The sequence below is a fragment of the Peromyscus eremicus genome, chromosome 17 (assembly GCF_949786415.1).
Source record: "Peromyscus eremicus chromosome 17, PerEre_H2_v1, whole genome shotgun sequence".
Taxonomy (NCBI): domain Eukaryota; kingdom Metazoa; phylum Chordata; class Mammalia; order Rodentia; family Cricetidae; genus Peromyscus; species Peromyscus eremicus.
This window is the reverse complement of record NC_081433.1, coordinates 36,061,587-36,078,790: the sequence shown is the minus strand read 5'-3', so window position 1 is coordinate 36,078,790 and position 17,204 is coordinate 36,061,587. Positions and strand designations below refer to the sequence as shown.

The following is a 17,204-nucleotide window of genomic DNA, read 5'->3' as shown; positions in this document are numbered from 1 at the left end:
AAACCTAGTACATTTTATAGCAAGTATTATTTCATTTATTTGTGGAAATGCATTTTTATTTGTTTTATGTAGCTGTTTTTGTTTTAGTCTTTTGTTCTAGACCTGGCCAAACTTGATTATGGTTAAAGAGTTCCCCACTGTCCTGTGATTCCAGGAGTAGTCCATTTTTAACCTTTACATGACCTTAGACCGGTGATTGGTTGGCAGTGGGTCTTGATGGAATAAATCCCTGCTCCATAATCAGTCATTTTATAGTATACACTCACTTTACAAACACATCATTCTGTTCTAATGGTGATCCTCAGAGGTGACTGCTGTCATCTGGAAGTCGCGAACAGTGCTCTAGAGCCTGCTGAGAACCTGTCCCCATACCCTGAGTTAACAATCACAGGGCTGGAAGGAATCCCAGGTTCCTGTGACTGCAATGGCCTTGTAGTCATCCCTGCAGCACACCACACCTCATTTCCATTCGGTTCCGACATTCAGACCCACCAGGCAACCTCCCATGCTCTTTCCATGCTCTGCTCACCAGCATACAGGGTCCACTTCATCCAAATCCTGTCTTTGCCTTGTGCTTGCCTGAAGTGGTCCGGGGTGAGATCATACTCTATTCTGTGTGTGCCCTCTGAATGCTCGGTCACTTCCCTCTGATGCTGCATGGCTGTCTACGAGACCGTGAACAGTTCCCAAGTGCAGACCTCTAGCTAGTCACCACTGAACTCATCATACAGTTAGGAGAATGGGGGCTTTTCAGTACCTGTCTTCCCAGTGAACTCAAGCTTACAAAATGACAGAAATACTGGGTAACATGCGTCCTTCCCTCTCCCCTCCCCCCACCCCTCCTCCCTCTCCCTCCCTTCTTCCCTTGCTTCCTAACCTGCTTCCTTCTTTTTAATTCATTTTAATTTACATTTATTTATTGTATGCACATGTGTTTGTGAGTGCACATGTGTGAGCATGCACATATATATGTATGGGTGTATGTGTGCTCCTATTCCACATGTGGAGGTCAAAGGACAACTTGTAGGACTCAGTTCTCTCCTTCCACTATGTGGTTCCTAGGGATCAAATTCAAGCCATCAGCCTTTACTCCCCTCCCCGCTTTCTGTGATGGGAGGACAGAGTCTTGCTATGCAGCCAAGGCTGGGCTTGAACTTGTGACCCTCCTGTCCAGACTCCTCGCACACATTGTGATTCCAGGCCTGCACTACCACATCCTGCCACATTTCTTTAGTATTTTCTGTATATCAGTCTCAATGTACACAATTAGAGCATGTACTCCATTTAATCTCCATCAAAGTTTTTTGAAATAATTTATCATTTAAATCTTTTTTTTTTTTTTGCAAGAAGCCTAACTTACAATATTAACTTCAGTGGAAAACCAACACAAGAACAGAAACAAACAGCTTCTGTCCAACATCCAACAACAAAATAATTAAAATTGGCTCATATGTTGATTTTTGTTAATATTTATTATTACGTCACTGTAATTGCATTTATCAGTCAGCATACTTTTAAAACAAAGACATAAGGAGTATTATCATTTACTTTAAAACCATATGGGGAAATGGGGAAATGGTGGTGTCAACTAGAACATTTGACTTAGGTAATCTGAACAATGAAATGACAGGCTGCATTTACATAATTATTTGCATATATATATATATATAACAATAATAATTAAAGAAAAAGAAGCCATGGATTTTAGAGTGAGTGGGGAGGGAACACAGGAGGGGTTAGAAGGAGGAGAGGGAGGGGAGGACATTATGTAATTTTATTTTAATTAAATAAAATATTTAAAACATAACTGCAAAAAATGTGAATCATTTTTAAAGAGGAACTAAAACAGTTTCTTTAAAACAGTGGTTCTCAATCTTCCTAATGCTGTGACCCTTTAATACAGTTCCTCATGTTGCTATGACCACCAACCATAAAATCATTTGGCTGCTACTTTATAACTATAATTTTGCTACTATTATGAATTGTAGTGTAAATATCTGATAGGTAGGATAACCCATATGTGACCACAAAGGGGTCATGACCCACAGGTTGAGAACCACTGCTTTAGAGTATTGCGTTGATCAAGCATGCATCAATGGGGGAAATGTCTCCCACAGAGGCTGTAGGGTCAGGCTACAAGGGGCTGCCAGCCTGTGCCTGTTCCCTTCCTGTAGGCAACATCAGAGACCTCACTAGCCCCAGAATTTATTTGCTTTACTTTTTTCTGGTAGCTGAATTACTCCTACCTGCTTACTGGATGCTTTATCAAGACATTTCCAGTAAGCATGTCAAGTCCTGCATGTTTAAACCCTCTTCCAACATTGGTTGATGGTATCACCATCTCTCCTGTTACCTTATTACCCATGAATCTTTTCTTTTCAACATCCCTATGATCCATTCTTAGGTGGGCATCACGTAAGCTTGCTGGGATTTCTAAACTAGGATCTCATCAAAGAGGGTAGTAGGGGTGGACCTTCATGCCACCTACAAGACTGTCAAGGACCCAGAGGTAAGCAGAGCCTCTCTGTAACTTCTACGATTAGCTATAACAGTAGTTGCAGCTAACATATATAGAACCTTCTTCATGTCAGATAATGATTCTGTGAATTATGCAGGGTCTACATCTTTGTGATGTTCACTACCAAAGTCTTGCTCATTTTAGAAGTCATTCTTCATAATTAGGAAGTCCTATGGGGTTTGTTCCTCTAGCCCCCAGCCTGTGGTGCAACCCTTCCTTCCAATGAGCAGGATGGGATAGTTTAAATGTTGTAGGAACTTTTATTCTGTTTTCCACAATGATTTCCACTGGTTTACATCCTCCTTCATGGTTTGTTTAAAGGCTATTGAAGTTAGGCCTTGATTAAACTGGGATTTTGATATTTACTTGGGAAAGCAAGTGTCAAGAATTGCTCTAGCAAGAGATAAAAAGAGAGGAGAGAGAATTGCTGACAGTTATGTGGCATTCCCTCCTTGCTGTCATATGAGTGATTTAATTGGTGCACCAATCCTGTGTGACGCTCCCTGTCACTACAATTTTCTCTAGTCTGCCTTGCCTGGTCCTATAAGAAGTCTCTCTTCTCCGAACCCTTCCTTGTCATCTCCTCCAACACAGAGTATCTTTTTGCTAACTTTGTATCCTGTGTACAGCAGGTTATCTTCTATGTATTGCATAATTAACATTCCTGCCTTATTGAACTGAGCTCTTTTTATGGCTTCCCAACTCAACTTCTCATCATTTCTTCTATCATAAACACAGGGTGGGCCCTGGGTAGGAGTACAAGAAACAGATAAATTAATAATATGGAAAATATCAACCTTAAAACACAATTACAGCCTGGCTTGGTTTCATACACCTTCAATCCCAGTACTTGGGAGGTACAGGCAGGTGATCTCTGTGAGTATGAAGCCAACTTGGTCTACATACCGAGTTTCATGACAGCCAGAGCTACATAATAGATCCTGTTTCAAAACAACAGCAGCAACAACAACAGGAACTACAATTCAGCATCTATGCCTCCATCTGGTCTCTCCTTAAATTTGTACCCAGAACTTAGGATCTCTCTTATTCTCTTTCTTTTACTGATTATCTTTTTGCAGAGTTCAGAATTGAACTCATGGACTTGAAGCCTGACCCTCAGTGCATGCACTCTGCCACTAAGGTCCATCCTCAATTACTTCCCTTTACTGAGAATTTTTCAATACTAGATAGAATTAGAAAGGGCATGGCCAGCTAACTTGAATTAGCACACCAATTGAGACACTAGCTTTAAAAGTCTAAAAGGTAGAATGAAAGAACCAATCTTATACGGGAATGCCCATCTGCCAGAAAGAACAATTCCTTCATATCTTGGTTTACTTAGAAGTATGAACTCATGGTACTGGTATGTTTAATGAGTGAATACACTGATAATGCTCTTAAAATCATTTTGTGACCTGGCATTATATTTGCCAGGTAGAATACTGATTTGTTTCCCAAGAGAATGTACTAACTAATGAATTCTCTAATCAGTGGGAAGCAGTGTTTCCCAATGCCAGTCACCCAAGAAGTCATCCTATCTTATTGGCCAGATAAAATATCCTCCCTTGCTCTGGGATGCATCAGCAAGAACATATGTAAATTTCTTGGAAATGATTTCCTCTTAGTTAGAAATGGAAACACTTGAATTTCAAATCAACATTCTTCTTACTTCCTTCTGAACTTGAATGCTCTTTTGGTTAGGTGAGCCAATGGATGGTACACACTCAGTGCGCTGAAGTCCTTTTGGGTCCTAGTCATTAAGGCCCTATCTTTCTTCCCTGCAGGGATTTTCCATGCTATGGACTTCCAGGACCTCTGCTCACACACTGGGTTAGAAGTGGAGTTCAATAAACCACTGAGGAGTCTGGGAACCAGGCAGGTCACGGATAGAACATTCTGTAGGAAACAAGTTGATGATCCTAATCTTTGCATTCCTGGCTGTTAAAAAAATAAATACCAAAGGCCCAAAGGGAGGAAACAGAGTTTTGAGGACATGTTTTTCTAATTTCTTTCAAAGGAAGAGAAAAATTTACGGTTTCAAATGATTGTAATACTACATTGCATGATAATCTACAGCTCAAGTCAAATGATTTTGCTGGATCATGGTTATTATGAGGCACTATGGGGACACTGGGTCAAAAGGACGGTGACTTTTCAAACTACACCAGGTTATTTATGACTTTGATTATCATTTGCTTTTATTAAATAAGGGTGATGGTATCTTCTGTCCTGCCAATAAATCTAGAAATTAATTTAAAATGGAGCCTAATACTTTACACACTGTAGAAGGGAAGCTTTGTTTAATTTAAGAGAAAATATCATCAGTTATGTTAGTTTTATAGAATTAAAGCTCTGGTAGAAAGGAAGTCAGTGATATAATCAGATTTCAGACTGCATCTCATCTGAAAATACGTGTTTCCATGTAAAGTCAGAGAATTCAGGACAGAAGAAAACCTTTTCTCCTAAACAGGTAGAGTTAAAAGAGATGACTATTGTTTCTTCAGTAAAGCAGATGACTATACTCTCCCCCGTTTTTATTTTTTCGTAATTCTCAGATATCACTGCTTTGAGGCTAGGTTGTTCTGGAGACTAAATGGAGGGGGAAGTTGATAGTGTGTTCAATGAGCCAAGTTATTTTTCTATTGTGGAAGGACTTCCTTTGTTCAAGATACCTTGAAGACTTCAAAGGATTCCTTAGACATTAGCTTAGTGTTTTACATAAAAAGGACACCAATCCCATGCAGAAATCCCCCAACGAAAAGAATATCTACAGATACACGGACCATATTAATTTTCTCGTGATGAAAGTTGCATGGAATCCGTTTTCATTACTGTGATTTGACTTTCATACTCTCACATATATTGTTATTTACAGAACCTATTCCATCTAGTATCCACCCATCATCGGCCAAGTCCGCGATGGAGTAATCAGCAAAAACACTGTTGTTTTCTCATGGAATTTACTTTCACATGGGGTGGTTAGACGTATATAGAAAAGCTTCATTGCAATATCACAAGAATGCCATGTGCAAAGTGTAAGGAGCAGCTGAGCAGATGACTTTGTTAAGTCCTCCTTTGGCAGAAAGATCACAAAAGTCTTACTGGGCACCGCTGAGTCACATGTCCTTGAATGTACCTGTTCTTGGTACGTTCGTGGTGTTCAGTCCCTCCCCTGAAGTAACACATGTAAAGCTCTTGGGAGAGGAGCTAACGCAGGGCAAATGCTGGTCTGTTATTTTCAGCATCCTCTGGATTGATCAGGTTGGATCACTTTTATATGAGTGTTTCCTGCAGTGTGGCTGGAGAGATGTCTCCATGTTAATAGCACTTCCTGTTCTTGCTGATGACCCAGATTTGAAGCCCAGCACGGACACCCTGCAGCTCACAACTACCTGGAACTCCAGCCACTGACAGATCAGATGGTTCAGGTCTCTGCAGGCACTGGCACACATGAGCACAAACCCACACACAGACACACAGACACAAAGTTAAAAAATAAAATAAATCTTTAAAAAAAATCATGCAAATATTTGCTGTAGCTTACCAAATGCTAAGTATTCAAGTTTTCCTTTCCTTGAGTCTACTTGGAAGCTGTTATTTTTATTGCTTATATAAGTTCTTCCAGCTTTTAGGGGTTTTCAACTTAAAAAGATCTCCTTAAATTGACATCATTTTCTAGCTTAAGTTCTCTAATTATACTCCAAAGCATAAGAAGAAATATCTTAAAATGTGTAGTGTTTAAATTATCTTCCTTATGCTATTTGAAATAGAAGGCAAATGTGGATTCCTTCGTGTTGATCTTGTTTTCTCGACGGGTGTGAATATAAGCAGATACTTTAGAATGAACAGAAATCACATTTCCTTGTCTGAATTATTCATGACACTCAGAGTTACATTTGAGCTTTACCCAGGTCCTGGCAGTATTCCTGTGTTATGAAATTGTTGGAGCACAGGGCCTTTCTTCAGGAAGACTATATTTTGCTTTAAAAAAGTAATAGTTCCTAAAATTTTCATTTTTTTCTTCTTCTCTGTTTTGTAATTTCAAAAAGTTAAGAACGTTTTTTAAAAACTTAAAAAAAAATCTCTGGGTAGAAACAGTCTTTTAAAATCACATGTCAGCATTAGTAGACTGTAGAGGAAGATCTGACCACTATGGGCCATTTACTCATTCAGTGAATGCTGACTGAAGACTTAATGGGACAACCTGTTTCCTGAATGCCTTCCACGTCTCAGCTGACATTCTAAAGCTGGTTGAATTTTGTTGTCTCTTTTGTTCTCCCCAAGCACTGTTAACCTTTTCCTGTTGTAACATTGGGTAGTCACATGACTTTCCTTTTACCTGAAATTGTCTAACCTAAAACATAAGACTATTCTCGCTGTAGCAGCAACTGATTGGTTATAACATTTTCATTTGGACCACCATGTTACATAAATTCCCAGATCTATCTGTGTCTGGTAGCAAATGTCTGTATTCCCAGTACTCAGGAGGCAGAGGCAGGGGGATTAGGGGTTTGAAGTTAGCCTGGGCTAGCTAGTGAGACCTCTCTTAAATATAAAAACAAGGATGAGAGATGGCTCAGTGGTTAAGAACAATTGATGCTATAGCAGAAAACCCATCTCAATACATTCCTGCCCACAACCTTCTGTAACTCCCAAGTTCCAGGGGATCTGATACCCTCTTCTAGACTCCATGGATACTGCATGATGCCCTATACAGACGAAGTGCAGGAAAAACACCCATACACATAAAGTAAAATTAAATAAACATTTAAGAACGGTAACAAAGAAAATCTAGATCTAGCTGTTGAGGGACAAGTTCTTTCAAAAGGTGCTTACTCTCACAGTGTGAAGCCTGGTATTTACCATGCAATAATATTGCTGACGGATTACATGCCTTTGTTTCAGAACCCACTAAACCTTCACCAGACAACACAGTGAGCACAAGAATAGCTGGAGTTATTGTTATCTAATCTTCTTTCCTCTGTTAACTCCAGCACAGAAAAGAGACTTGATAAGGTGTGAGGGCATCTTGATAAGCCACAAAAAGCCAGCCAATGTGGGCTTCCAATCAGCTGTGGTGTGTTTTGTTATGTTTTCCCAGTTGTATCAAGTATGGACAAAGGGGGTAAAATATTCAATATCCTAATAAGTCCAGAAGTAGCTGAGCCTTAGTTAGTAGGTGGAGAAAGATTCCCCATAGTCAAAAGTGTAGGTACACTTCAATCAACAGGGATGCCACCTCATGACAGCCACTTCCTTGGAGGTCTAAATGCTCCTAAGGAGCCAGCTATCCCAGGCTAGAAGACTAGGTACTTTGTAGAGGATGACAGAATAAACATTTAAACAAAAGCATTTTCTCCAGTGTGGCCAGAATGTGTGTGTGTGTGTGTGTGTGTGTGTGTGTGTGTGTGTGTGTGTGTGTGTATTTTTTTTCTGAGTACTTAAAAACTTCACGCAAGTCCTACTGGCACTTGTACCTCCCGTTTGGAATTTTCTAAGTGTTGATACTCTTGGTCCAAAGCCTATCTACGTTGCAGTTTGTTGGTCTTTGTAGCTGATACAAACATCTTAGTCTCTAAGGGATGCCACATTGAGAAGAACATGGAAGGGTGTGGAACTGGAGACATTTAAGTTGCCCCTGTTTTCAACTCCAACCATTTCCCCCCCCCAAAAAAAAAAAGAGTAGGAAAGGAATCTGAAAAGATCTCTTTCCACATTGGTTGGCCTAGACTCACCTTGATAACCTGTAAGCATGTTAGCTCGAACTTAAGCCCCCGCATGCTGCTTAATTAATACTGCATAAAATTATATCCTTCTCAAGACAGAGGATATGGCTCATTATAAGAAATTCCTTTTTGGTATTTGTCCTCCTTCATGAACATTTCTCAAAGGAAAAGTAGAGGAACTGAATGTCTGAGTTAAGGAAAAACACCCCAAACAAAAAACAAAACAAAACAAAAAACAGGCAAATGTGCATTTTAAAAGTCCCTGAACATTTCAAGTACACCTTTTCCTTGTTTGATTTTTCTTTATTTACAATATATTCATAAAAACTTAAGAAATATTAATAAGATATTTTTTAAAGGAATGAGTATGAGTATGTTTTCAGTATGTTTTAAGGGAATGAGTATGTTTTCTTTGAGACGGCTTTTGGTTAGTTTGAAGAAGAATAACAGCTTTTTGAATTCTGCTCAAATAAAACCTTTTAGAGAGCAAGCAAAAACAATGCTAGACCTACATTACACTTGACTCATATAGGGACAAGAAATTCATGCCTTTTGGCCAAATTTCCTATTTAATGAACCAGTACATTTCTGCTTTGAAGGTTGGAAAGCGTGACATTATTCTATGTAAGTATGTCACGATGTATGCTATCCCCAGCAAGTAATCCATTCTCCATCCAACTAACATCACCTCGATTAAACTTAAGATGAATCAGAGGTATGGGGCCATTTTTAGAGATCAATAGTTACACAACTGCGCTCCTATAGCTAAATACACACATCTTAGTGTTTTCAGAAATGATTTATAGATATTTTGAAATACTCAATATAATTCTCGACAGGGATAGTTTGTCAAGTGCAGTCATCTATTATAATTCTTCATTGAAAAAGGCAAGGGCCAATCATTATACTACCAAATATTTTTTATGTATAATGTAAGCCTTCAAATGTTACTTAAATATGAAATATAGAGAATGATGTGATGAGATTGTGTTTCCTAAAATCTAATCTCTGTATGTGACTTGAGATAATTAACTAGTTTTTAAGATGAATATCAAGCTTTGTCTATTATTTAATTACAGGATGCTATACATTAACATCAGCTGGAAGATAGTTAACACAAGCCATTAGAACCTAGTACAATCATGAGGAACCTCTACTTAACTCATTTCCATTACAAAATTCAAATATGGAGTAGATGTTAGAATGTCTAGAAATATGAATTTAAGTATTTCTTAATATTTTCCTTTCTCATTTGAAACATCTGGCTATTTTGAACTTTCTAATCTGAGCTACTTTGTGTACAAAACATTCATACCAAACTAATGATTACTTTGGCCTTGAACATGGGTACCTTAAAAGATAGGGAATTGTACAGAGAGTTCCTGATGCATCACTCCCATGGATGACAACATTCTAGCAATTTCCCCACCAAAAAATGGTAATTAGAATATTTTAAAAATAATAATTATGCCATTATCTGGGGAAAAGGCAAGCCTCTATTAAAATCAGGTCTACAGCTAGAGTGATGCCCCTCTCTTACCTAGGAGCTCATTTCAGGGGGAAGGATGCAGGATGAGGCAGCCTGTAACCTTCAAGGTTTATTTACGAAATGGAAAGAAACTTGGTTACTAGGTGCTGCATTGCAATTCCTTAGTCCTCCCTCAGCTCAAAACTCCTCTTTCTCAGCTTCAATACGAAAAACTGCTTCCTAAGGGTCTTACATTATACTCAGCTTTCAGTCAAAAGCTGACTTAGAGCAAATCCCAAACAGCAATGTTCACTTTTTTTCTTCTCACCTGAAATTTTTGTTGGTTTGTTTAAAAGTTACATTTAAAGATTTCCTTTCAGAAAATGACTATTTAATACAAGATATTCATTGATTTTATGAAACTGTGACATTTTCATATCGGAGAGGTGGATGTCTCTTTTTATTTTATTTTATTATTTTTTTATGTTCTGAGTTTCTCTGTTGAAAGGCAGTCCTGAGTTAAGGCTGTATTTACAGTAGCTAATAGTGAAGCTTGAACTTATCAACATAATGTCTGAATGCTGGGTTCTAAATAGTGTACAATCATCAATCATCAATCTAAATGCTGTAGAATCAGAGAGCAGTAAAACTATGAAAACCCATGAGCAGAGGCAAACACAAGATGATGCTGTAGAGAGAAAGACAGACATGGGTTGCCAGATGTGGTAAGGAACAGTCTGGGGAGGCATTCTTGCTGGGTCCATGAAAATGACTGGTGCTGCTGGGAAATCCACAATGGAGGACGTCAACATTTGTCACAGTTTGATAGTGTGTTTTGGAAATGATAAAATATTTGACTTTGCCAATAGGAGAGTTGGGAATGGCAGAAATCGAGTCTAAAACTAGACCAAAAGAATGAGCCAAGTGATGACCGATGTGGACTCTCTGAACTCCGTTCTTAAAACTGATGAATTAACAGCTCTTGGTGTTCTGCACAGAACTGGTGTTGAGGTGTCCATCGTCCACAGCTGCCGCCTTAAATGGTCAGCAATGTGGGAATGCAGAGCCAGGGTAAGAAGTGTGCATGTCTATTTTCCTCACACGTTCTTGTCCTGCATAAAGACACCACAAGCGCAACAGGACACACCAGTCAGGTGTGATGTAGGTGTTTCTACAACCTGTTCTAAAATTCACCCCGAGGGAACCTAATAGAGAATTATTTTCTTGCCTCAGGTGTGTTCATGGTGTTAACTAAGAATCCCTTTGGCGGTATCATAAAAAGGAAATGAAATTGAAAGGGACTTTTTTTTTTTTATCATTCATTTTGTTTTCACTGACTCATTTACATGGCTGAGATTTTTATTCCTAGAACTTGACTTAAGGTTAAGTCAGTTCATTGACTTCTCCTTGAAAACTAAACGAAGTGAAGAGCAATTCCATCATCTCAGCATTTTATCCCACAGACCATTTCCCACTCAGTCATGTTCACACACCTCTGTATCCAACACGTGTTCACATTTTTCTACACTGAGGATTCTGAGTCTAAATCTTTATCATATCCTGAACAGACAGAAGAAAAGTTATAAAATACCTCCTTTTGTGTTTTATGATTTGCTCTGAGGATATGCTAACATATGAAACAGGGGATACATGTTCACACATGTCAGTGAAAATATCCCAAGTCACGTTATCAGGAGACTACTTATGCGATCTATATCTTTTCAAGTAAAAGACAGTAAATAATAAAACTATTTCTTGGGAGAAGATCTCAGTTACTATTTATTTGAAATTTCACGATAAGCTCCATCTTTAGCTGGCAGAGATGTATTATCAGAAGTTGTCAGCCAAATAATTTTTGGTAAGTATTTTCAACAGCATTATGACTAATTCAACATTCCTGGTACACCAGCAGCAGAACTGACTTAGGAAAGGTTGAGACGGTGTTGAAGTGGAATTTAATCATTTCTGGGCCCTTCCCTTGCCAGGGAGTTTGATTTGGCTGACCAATTTCAACTCACAGGACCAGCTTGTTCCTAAGAGACTCTACACCAAAGAAATGCCCACGAAGGGGCAATCCCCCTTTCAATTCCAAGTCTGTCCCACTTTCAGGCAGTGATCAGCAGCAGACACCACCCCCATTATTGGTGTGTGTATCTGTAGGAAGAATGTAGTGTTTTGTTTTTTTTTTTTCTTTCTGCTTCACTATGCTGTGAAATCTGTCTACTTGTGAGAAAAAATATGCAAGAAAAGTTTTCCTATAGCTATGCTGGAGTTCAGTGCCGATAATTCACCTCTTTTCTTTCCCTGGATTCTGAGCCTGGGGAGTACAATGGGGGTGTTGTGCTCTGGGGTAGCCTGGCATGCAGGATATTGCGAGAGGAGGTGTGAGCAACTTCCAATACCTACAGTGTTTGCTCTATAACTGCCGAGGACTAAACCAAACAGCACACCGGGCCATTTGGTCTAGAATAAGCAAGTACAAAATCCACTAGCTACTATGATCCACATAGGAAACAGAATTCCTTGCTTTAAAGGTGTGCATAGGTGTTAAGGATTAAAACATTTATGAGGCTTCAAACCAAACGCTTCACAGCTTGCATGCAGCCGGTTTACTGTGTAGTTCTTTTAACGTGTCAAAGGGCAAGTCACAAAAGAATCCATTGTTCTGTCGGAGAGAAAGGTTATTGGCTATCAGGTCTATCCAGAAAGACAAGCCATCATAGTTTGTTAAAACAGTAAATAGTTATTTTAAAAACTAACACAAAACAGTAGCGCCTTTTTCTTTTTCATACAATTTCTGGAACCTCGACTCACAGAGGCAACTCTGTATCTTAGACACTTGTTTTTGTGGAAGTAATTTGTGTGTGTTTCCGCCTTAATCTCAGATCATAACGATCAATGTAAAAATTTCAGGTTAAGTTTTTGCTACAATTTATTTTTATGCCGAGCTTCCGAAAGAGGGGGAAAAGCTTACCTCCGTCAGTCAAGTGGGGCGCCCGGAGCCCCTTTCTCAGCGTCAGCGTGCTGGAGCAGATGCTCTGAGCTAACAGTCTGTTCACAGGAAGCAGGTGAACCCGAGAGCGTCCGCCTGCGTTCCAGCCCAGTGCCCATCCGAGCACACACCTGCTTTCCCAGACCCGCGGCTCCTAAGCAGCAGCAGCAGCAGCCTCGCTCAGGATCCGTGCTAGCAGAGGGCGACACCCTCTTTTCAGAGCCCCAGTTCTCTCAGCTGGGGAGCTGCTGAGATAACTGTGCGGGGGGTGTGGGAAGGCTTGCCTTCCCGAGACAAAACCCTTTCCTGCTGCCCGCGAGCGGATACGCAGCATTATCACCCTGCATTCCCCGCGCTCCAATCAGCTAATTGCAACAGCCGTCAACAACAGCTTGTCGGAGGGGCAGCTCGCAGGCACACGTGGCTGCAATGATTGTGCACTAGCATGCCCATTGTGGCTCTCTTCTCTCTAAAGATTAAAAGAAATAAATGCTTCTTCCACCGCCAAGCTCTCGATGCCACACAGTGCTTTCCATAAGTAAAATGGCTGGTCCTCTCAGCGCTGCGGCGGCGACAGCTCATTGGGTTCCATTGGCTTTCCGTAGCCATAGCAACAGCCAACAGACAGACTTAGCAAGCATGGCTGATCATGTGCAGCGCACGACACGGCTTGTTAATTTTTTTTTTCTTTTTTCTTATCAAACTCATCATTTTTCGAAAGGGGGGGGCAGCTTCTGTTACCTTTCTGAATGTTTCGCCGAGAGCGCAAGCGCCCCGGCCTCCCCCCTCCCCCCCACACACAGCCTTTCTTGGGGAACTTTTGTTGTACATATCAGGGTTCCACTGTGAGATCGAGGAAGCGAAGCTGTGTTCGCATCTATCCAGGTTAATAATATGCATATCGCCGGAGAGACGCTAACGGGAACCATGGGTATAAACAGGTTCGACCTCGGAGTCACAGAAGGGGCTGGGAGGAGACCTGGTCAATGGGGGCAGCTGTGGTTTTTGTTTTCCAATGACAACCTCATAGCCAACTTAATTCAAACAAAGCCCCATGAATTGCATGTTATACCTAGTACAAATAATAGTCTATAGACTGCGTTTAATATCTTAGTACATTACACAGTTTAAAGTAGTATTTTTTTTTAAAAAAAGTTCTTTTGCTGTTCCTGTGGAACGCTCTCTTTAACTCAATTATACTTTATTTTAAAATTTAAAATACTAAAAAAAAAATCCAAACCAAATGAAAAACTTTTTGGGAATTTAAGCATTACCTTCAAGGCAGGAGTTTGGATTACATTCCACACTTTAAAAAAAAAAAAAAAAAAAAAAAAGAAAAAAAAAAGAAAAAAAAAAGCCCATCTCTTCAGGGTATCTCCCATGGTTAATGCCATTAACAATTTAAATCTTCTGAAAGTCTCCTCCCCCTCCGCCCAGGCTTTTCTACTTTTTAATATTGTCATCAGTCATATTCTACCTGATATACTTTCAAAGCAGTGTCCTACTTACTTTTACCTCTAGCAATCTGTTTGAAATAGTGTGTTAACACTTTGGACTGGTAAACAGACAGGTTTCATTTGCTAGGAGACATTGATTTATGTGTTGTAAGGATTGCATTTCCCTGCCCAAGTTAGCATTCCTGCCTTCTGTAGTTACTCCCAGGGTCAGTATGACAGGAATCCTGTGGATGTAGATTTAGGGACTCCATTTCCTGTTCCTGTCCAAGCAGGTCATATTTGACTTGCAAAGGATCAGTATGTCCAGTAAGAAAGACTGAGTGGTCCTTTCTGCTCGGTTAGAGTCCCACACTATATTTCGTCACTGGAGTCATCCTCAGGTTACATTGCTGAGCTTGCTAGTCCTGAACAGGGTACTACAATTGCTTGAGTGTGTCTGCTCTTCCATCTCAAATGTCACCATCTTGAGTGGCATAAAGGTCCATGCTTCCTGGACCCCTGGATGTTTCTGTTTCCTGACAGGTTCTGAACCCCCACCCAGCACTTTTAACCTCAGTTCCAAGCTGCCTCTTTATCCTTCAGCATCTTGTCCAAATGGACAGCTTATGAGTGACACTCTCTGAGCACCCTGGTGCTCCCACTGGGCCTGGGATCTGTCTCTATTGTCTGGGGACTTGTCATACCCTTTTAGTTATTAACAGTTTTCCCCTGTCACTGCCTGAAAGCCAATCTGGCCCATACATTATTGCCTTCTGTACTTGAATACCATAACTTCTTAATTCATATAACTTTTTGAGCGTAAGATGGAATCTAACTGTGTTGCCTCGGCTCTCTCCAGCTTCGGAACCCAAGGAGTCCTTCTGCTCAGCTTGCTGAGTAGCTGTAACTCCAGGTGCATGTTATTATGTGTGGCTTCCTTAATACTCTCAGACTTCATGGGTATTCTGCATTTTAACTCATTTTCAAGCACCATACATTTATGGAGGCTATCATTTCAGAAAAACTGAAGTGATTCTGATTAAATGTTGGCACTTTAAAAAGATACCAACAAATATTCTAAAGCTATTTTGGATTTTTGTGTGATTTTTTTTCATGATATGTCTTTATTCTCCCTACATGACTATTTAGTTGGGTATAGGAATCGTCAATGCTGTGGAATAATCCTTTTATACACTGTGAAGATGTGCTGCTCTCATTGTTAATAAAAAGCTGATTGGCTGATGGCTAGACAGGATTTGGGGCAGGAGAAGAAGGGCAGAGTTGGAGGAGACGTCATTTCACACAGAGTGAGCAGGATGGGAACTACATATACCAGGTAAATGAGCCTCAGGACAGCACATAGATTAATAGAAATTGGTTAAGTTATAAGAGCTAGCTAAAAACAAGTCTAAGCTATCAGCCGAACATTTGTAACTGCTAGTAAGTCTCTGTGTGGTTACTTGAGGCGTGGCTGGAGGTCTAGACAGAAAAACCCACCTACACGTCAAAGTCATTTTCTTTTGGGATTCAAGGGGTCTTCTTCCTTTATGGTGTATCTCCTTCATCTGTCACACCACAAACGGTCCCTGCTCTAAAGAAGAGAACTTGAAACCTCCACATTGCATGGGGCTAGAAAAAGCTGGTGGGAACCAAAACCAACCCTTTGCTATTTTGTGGACCCCATGGTGTCCTTTAAGCATCTCTACTGATTATTAAAGAGTTGTCCCTTGTCAACCACTAGAGATTGTTTCCAGGACAACCTTGTCTCACCAAGGATAATGTAATCACCAGATATTCCAGTTCTTTATAGAAAATGTAGTGTTCATATGGTATACAATTTATATCTAATTCAATGTAAAAATGCTATGTATGTTGTGTCATAGCACTTAGAAAATAGTGTTAAGAAGTCCGAACGGACACACACACACACACAACACACACACACACACACACACACACACATATATATATATATATATATTTAATGAGGCAGGATCTCATTAGCCCAGGATGACCTTGAATTTGCTATGTAGTTGAGGCTGAATTTGAACTCTAGATCCTCCTGCCTCTGCCTCCTAAGTACTGGAATTATAGGTGTGTGCTACTATGTATCACATCCCACAGAAGCAATTGGTGAATACCTTTTATTTGTGATGGTCTGAATCTGTCAATGTTGAACCCAAGGTTGCAGAGTGCTTGCTAAGTACAGCTCTGTATAAGGACTTGGGACCCCATTGGCTTTTGCTTTATATCAAAACCTCTGGCATGGCTTATCAGTATCTCTCTTGTCCTATGGGCCCATTCTAACTCACATCTTTAACTTCTATTCTTCTGGTGAAAGTGTTCATTTTTAAAACTTGCTATGTACAGGCTTCCAAGAGGGCAAATCTGGCCTTTCTAGCTCATCTTTCATTGTGAGAAGATGAGATGTCTTCTAAATCACTAATGCCTTGCATCTGGCAGCCCTCTGAGTTGGTCTTGTTGGTGAGGATGCGTGGTATCATCTAGCTTTTACATTTTTATCAGTGTGGTAGCTGCAAAGTCATCATTTATTATGGTTTTACTTTGCATCTCTTAAGTCACTAACAAAACTGAACAATCTCTTCATGTGGGGATCTCGTAGGTCACCTCCTCTGTCAACTTTCTATTGACAGTTTTGCCCATTTCCTCTGTTGAGGTATTATTGTCTTACAGTGAAATTTTGAGCAGAATGGCCATAAAATATTTTCTAATTTCTATATATCTAAACATCAAAATTACATTTGCTATGTCATTAAAAGTTGATAAGATGTCCATTGACACATAACGATAATGCACACACTAACTTTTTGGGTTTATTACGAAATGAAATGAAGAATGGGGGTGGAAATTTCCATTTCAACATTATGTTCTATATGAAAACATGTACTACCACACTAGAATATGATTTTCTAAAACAAATACAGTGTATGTTTAGAAATAATATTAGACAAAACAGCTAAGTTAGATAATATCATTCTCTGCCATCTACTTTTAAGAGCTAAGTCATACTACATACAAATTTTTACTACTTCTACCTGTCACT

General features: G+C 39.7%; 1 protein-coding gene across 12 annotated transcripts in view; it reads right to left on the bottom strand.

Annotated features, from left to right (window-relative positions):
* Sorbs2 (sorbin and SH3 domain containing 2) overlaps window positions 1-13,270 on the bottom strand; it is a 194,703-nt gene extending 181,433 nt beyond the window's left edge. For 2 of the 12 annotated variants that reach the window (XM_059244807.1, XM_059244815.1), the window contains exon 1: window positions 12,687-12,964. The gene's annotated coding sequence lies outside the window, so the exon portion shown is untranslated. Of the gene's footprint in view, window positions 1-12,686 lie in introns of all 12 variants that reach the window. The other 10 variants (XM_059244808.1, XM_059244811.1, XM_059244801.1 and 7 more) reach the window with 9 other exon arrangements.
* Between the last annotated feature and the right edge of the window lie 3,934 nt (window positions 13,271-17,204).